This window comes from Mauremys mutica, chromosome 1 (genome assembly GCF_020497125.1).
Source record: "Mauremys mutica isolate MM-2020 ecotype Southern chromosome 1, ASM2049712v1, whole genome shotgun sequence".
In the NCBI taxonomy this organism is placed as follows: Eukaryota; Metazoa; Chordata; order Testudines; family Geoemydidae; genus Mauremys; species Mauremys mutica.
In genome coordinates this window covers 321798672-321804671 of record NC_059072.1, presented here as the reverse complement: position 1 = coordinate 321804671, position 6000 = coordinate 321798672, and positions in this window count along the sequence as shown.

Genomic DNA, 6000 nt, shown 5'->3' with positions numbered 1-6000 from the left:
CTGATAGAGCCAGAACAGCGAGCAGTGGGAATAGGGAAAGCGATGATGGGATTCTGTTAACCATTCATGGGTTTGAATAGTCAAGGCTAATTTACCCTAAGTCGGATCCTCTGCTGTTCTCTGTGCAATACCTACCTCCCAGTTACCATGCTAGGGCAGTACACTAGCTGCTGCTTCTTTTGGAAATAAACCAGGATAATGAAATAATAGGCCTTACAGCAAAAGTGACTTCTCAATAGTCTCTCTCAGAGTACGCTCTCCATTTCTCCCCAGTGATGCCTCGTACTTCTTTGTTGACAGCGGCAGCTTGACTGAGGAGCAAAGCTTGGGACTGAAGCTGCAGAAGAAAGCGGGGGGGGGGGTGATTTTTCATGCCCATCTAACATAATGGTTATCAATGAGATGGAAGAATTAGGGTCACTGGAGCAGAGCCAGTCCATTCCTTGTGGTGCTGCAGAGGCTGACTTGGCAGGCCCCAGGTCCAGGCATGCATGCAGTTGCCTTGTTACCCTTTACAGAGAAGTTCTAGTTTAACTGAGGCTTGATATCTGCTCCAAAATAAAAATATCTACACAGTCACAGGGGAGGGGACACAGAGATGATGCTCACCAGGTTCAAAGAATAGCATATTTAATACTGTACAGAGGACAACTTTACATGAGTACATATAAGAGTGAACTTTTGCTAACAGAGAGTTTTACCATTGATTTACAATGGGAGTAGGATAGGGTTCCTAGATTGCAGCTTCCTTGGGCCAGAGAATTTGACTTCTTATATTTGTCTGTAAAATACCACGCACATCTATGGCAATAGATCTCTTCTTTCTAGGTTACTTGCTCTCTTATAGAAGTGAATTCCTCCTCAGAGGAATTTATGAGATTCAGTAGGAAACCCCAAATATCTGCATTATACTCCATTGCCTCCTGCATTCAGAGTGCAGGGATTCCAGGGTATGTAACAGAAGAACTGCACTTTGCTATGGGTACCACTATGGCAGATTTTTCTTTTGAAAACAATAGCTGGTTTGCCATGTGTACAAAGGTAGTTGGAAGGAGTTACATATATGCTACGAGCTCAGGTCACATTTGCTCACATCATAGAGCTCATATTACCTCAGGCCAACCTTGACGTTTACAGCAAAATGGAACATTTATGTAACAGGCAGAGCAGCCCGTGCATGGCTTAATGTCCCCCAAAATGATTTATTCTTCAAGTAGCACATTGGGACTAGCCAATTGAACTAAACTGCCGGACTCTTTGCAGTGGTGGAGAATAATACTAACTACACAAAATGAAAGAGCCACATACTAAAGACAGGCTGTTTTTCTTCCAATCAAGTCCCTGTAGTCATAAATATGGACCTAAGAATACAGGATTTGCCATACTGGTCCATGTGTCAATCTAGCTTGGTATCTTATTGCAGCAGTGAGCAACAGCTAGGCCTGGTTTGTTACAAGCCTCCAGGATTCCCATTTTTCCCCCCAGGGAGCACATGACTTCTCCCTACTGCTCAGACCTGAAAGGGCTAAAGAGACTCACTACTCCAAGTCAGAGCTCCCTACATGTATGTATTCATAAAGAGACTTGCCTGGGTGCCTCCTTACAGGGGATGCAGAGATCTGCCACTTCCCCTCCTGAAGCAGGGAGATGATGGGCGTTAGTTGATGTAAAGAGCAGTGATAATTCACACCAGCCAATCTGGCCCACAGTTTCTGCCATTCCTCCTCCCAGCACTTGCTGTTTCTACTCTTGGGTCATCCATGATTTTTTCCCCAACATTTTCTATGATAAAGAGCCTTCCCAATAAGTGCTACTGCAGATGAAGGTGTGGGAAAACCCTCATAATACCTCTTTTAAATTGCACCTGGTGACTAATAAATGGTTACCTTGTTTTTGAAAAGGCTGCCTGTCCTGTGTCACTGTGAACACTCACTGAGAGCATTGCGCCCTAAAGGGCTACAGTACAAGCCTCCTGCAGGAGTCTGGCTTGGCTGGATCTGCTGCAGGGAGACACGGAGAGATCAGGTTTAGCTGGTACTGAAGGCCCAGGCTTGGAATGTTGGAGGCCGCTGGCCTGCCCACGTGGAACTGTGCAGTCCTTGGGGCCTGCAACACTAACGGGGTCACTCCCAGGAGACTGGCTGCAGGCTGGGGCTGTGACAAGTTACCACAGAAGGCCAGTAGTGTACCATCCAGCCTTCTGAAAATGCCTTTCGCTACATGTCAAACAACGCTGCATTTGGGGAAATCGCATTATTCAGGATTTGCAGCTTCCCACTTACCTGTGACAAAATAATCTGGTGTCTTACATCATTGAAGCTGTTCAAGTCTTACACGCATGTTGTTGACAAAAGGCTTGTAATTGTGGGTGCCCCCTACACATTACTGCATTACTTAACTGTAGCCTTTTGTACTGATACTACTGGGCTGATGACACAACCCCAACAGCAGGGGTAGAGCTGGTTGAGAATTTTCTATAGACATTATTCTTTAGTGGAAATATCAAAACTTAGACAAAAATCCAAAAAGTTTCTCTCTTTTTGGGGGGGTGGGATGGGGTGGGGGGTGGGGGAGAATGGTTTACTTGATGTGTGATATTTTACTATTTTGTCAGCTGTTTCTTCCCAAACTTTCCTGCAACAGGAAATAAAAAGAATTAATGTACCTTGAGCCATATATCTTCCTTGTATAAATGAGGAATCCTACCTTCTCCATATGAAAGTACCATCTGATCCATTCCTAGACAGAGCCAAGGTTTGCTCTACAGCACTACGAAATTCAGTTAAATAGCAATACTGCTAATACTAGGCTACTCAATTCATCAAGCTCATGGCTTGGAAGTTTGTCATCCAGTGCTTTGGGTACCATATATATATAAAACAGAGAAGATGGGAGAGCTGGATTGATTGAATCAGATTTCAGAGGTAGCTGTGCTGCAACAATTTTCCATATATTACTTTAAGCTGTATAATAATATATGTGTGTTGTAGAAACATCCAAGCTCCTATGCATTGCCCTTACCTACCCAAAAAATACCTTTTCTACTCCTGGGGAATTCTGCGCTGCTGCGCAATACAGAATTCTGCAGAAATTTTAATGTTGTGCACATCTGTGTGCTGCTGGCCGCCACTGGGAGCTGCTGGACCCAGCAGAACACAGCTCACACATAGAAGACACTGCTAGGGGGAGCGGAAGGAGCTAGAGGGTTCCCGGCAGCTGCAGTTCCCCATATGCCCTAGGGGAAGGAAACAGCCGTGTGTACGAAACTCCACACAGGCCAGCATTCTTCCTCCGGATCCCTGGGTTCTGAGAGGTAGGGGGAGTGGGTGTGGGTATCTGGGGTGGGGCATGGCTGATCTCTGGTGTGTAGGTATCTGGGCTTGCAGGGGCATGGCGGGGCTCTGAGCGGGAGGGGCAGAGAAGCAGGAACTGGGTGGTCATATGGGTTCCCTTTAGCTGTCTATTCCTGGGGGAATTTTTTGTCTGTATTGTTACAGACATACTTGCTGACAGGTATTTTGAAATAAATTACCAAAATAATTGAAACTGACATGATCATGTAGTGTTATTTTGACAAATAAAAATTGCAGAATTTTACAGAATTTTAAAATGTTGTGCGCAGAATTTTTATTTTTTTGGCACAGAATTCCGCCAGGAATAAAAAACTTTCCAAATCTGAAGTATAAACTGAGAACACTCCAAAAATGTGAAATTTTACGTGCAGAATTGAGAGTGAATGCTTTTAGTTCTGGTCTATAGCAACAATGAGTCACACACTGTCTGTTGCAGATACAATTGATTATGAAAGGCAATCAGGATAGCACTAAATTGCAAGTCTTGCAATAAGAGACAGATATAAAGATAGATAATCGCTATTTCCCTCCAAGTTTAGGGCCCAATCCTGCCACATACATTTATATGAGTAACACTACTCAACCATGTAAATGTCAGTATGACTGGGCCTTTAGATTGTGATGAATTCCTTCCTAAAAGTAAAATCAGACTCTCTAAAAGTATCTCAGGCTCCTTGTCATGTTTTCAAATCAGTTAACACCATAACAAAAATCACTTCTCATGAAATTTAATTAGGAAGATCGGGTACAGAACATTTTCTCATCCCAATAATCAGTGCTCAAGAATAATCTTGGAAACAAAAGGGCCCAAATATTTCTTTGGCTTGGTAACACTGAACTGAGTGTCGTGTTACACTACAGAAAACATGAAAGACACAAAGGACCACACATAACAGTTCCCTGGTGCAGCTCATAGGAAAAGCAAAACATCTCTGTATAAAAAAAAAAAAAAAAAAAACCCCAACAACAAAAGGAATGGTACTGTGCTAGATTTTGTTAACAAAGAAAACTGAATTACAATATCAATCATACCTCTTTTCTGAGCAAGCCCTATGCAACAACTGACAGCAAGCTGGCTAAACACATCAGACCAGAGACTGTGGTTTCATAGCATATGGTCAATGTTCTGTATAATAATAAAGACTCCAGTGTTTCATGATCAGTAAGCCATATAAGTAACTAGACCGATAATAAAACTTCGGTTCATGACGGCTATCATTCATTTATCTTCCCACTTCCCAAAAGCCAACACCAAGAGGATGCTTCTTATTGCTTAGCACCTACCATGGAGGTATTTTACCAAATTACCTTTCAAATGATTTTTAGGGGGATTTACCTACATAGATACACTTGCCAAAGGGTTAATCTGGTACCACCATCTGCATTATACTTGATGACAGCATGGCAGAGATCAAAGTCAGAATGGGCATGGAGACTGAGCTATCTTCTCACCTGTAAAGATGGTCCCTCCAGGCATGGAAAGCTTGTACCACTGCCCATGCCAACATCTGTTCCTTGGATGAAGGGAGGATTTTGTATTCCTGGGCTGTCAATATGACCATTTTCATGAGCACCGAATTCTCAGATTTATTCAGTCCAAGACATATTTTTGTTTTAATATTCTTTTCACTGTTAGTTCTCTCCAAAGATCTGCTTGAATAAGAATACTGATCAAAGCCCATATGCTTTGGGTTTACCAGCTCAATGGAGCTAGAAAATCTTCAATTAGCTGAAAATGATTTCATACAGGCAGGCTGAAAAATATTTCTTTCCCCAGGCCTGAAAGCAGCAAAAGCTAATTTAATAGACAGTACGTCTTTTTCTAATTATTAAACTACAGCTGCACATCACTGATCAGCACTATTAATTGAAAAGCCAACAGGAATGCAGCAAATGATCTGAATATATGAATGGACTTGGATGATACAAGCATTGAGCTCGCTGAGTAAAGGGAAATTAATTATTGTATTAAATTATACACAATGGCCAGCTTCCAGTGCCAATAGAGACTGATCTATTAGAAATAGTGTTTTAAATAAATGTTCCATGGCCACTGGTATCCTGTGCAAAGCTAACAGCCAAAGTTTCACAACAAATCTTTGCAAAGCTATTTTCACTAATTACACAGGAATCTGTACAACCAGGGGCGGCTTTAGCAATTTCGCTGCCCCCAAGCACGGCGGCACGCCGCGGGGGGGCGCTCTGGCGGTCACCGGTCCCGCGGCTCCGGTGGACCTCCTGCAGATGTGCCTGCGGAGGGTCCGCTGGTCCCGCAGCTCCGGTGGAGCATCCGCAGGCATGCCTGCGGGAGGTCCACCAGAGCCGCCTGCCGCCCTCCCGGCGACAGGCAGAGTGCCCCCCACAGCATGCCGCCCCAAGCACGCGCTTGGCGCACTGGGGTCTGGAGCCGGCCCTATGTACAACTCTAAATACTTAGAACCCAGTTAGATCATAGCCTTTTCCAGAACACTACTATTTGTATTTCAGCAGCGTCAGGAGCCCCAATCATGGAGCAGGACCCTATTGTGCTAGATAATGTACAAACATGGAGCAAAGAGACCGCCTCTGTCTCAAAGCGCTCACAATCCAACATCCCTTTACTTGTTAGGTGATTTGTAGTAGACCAAGTTTATTATTGGAATCAAAT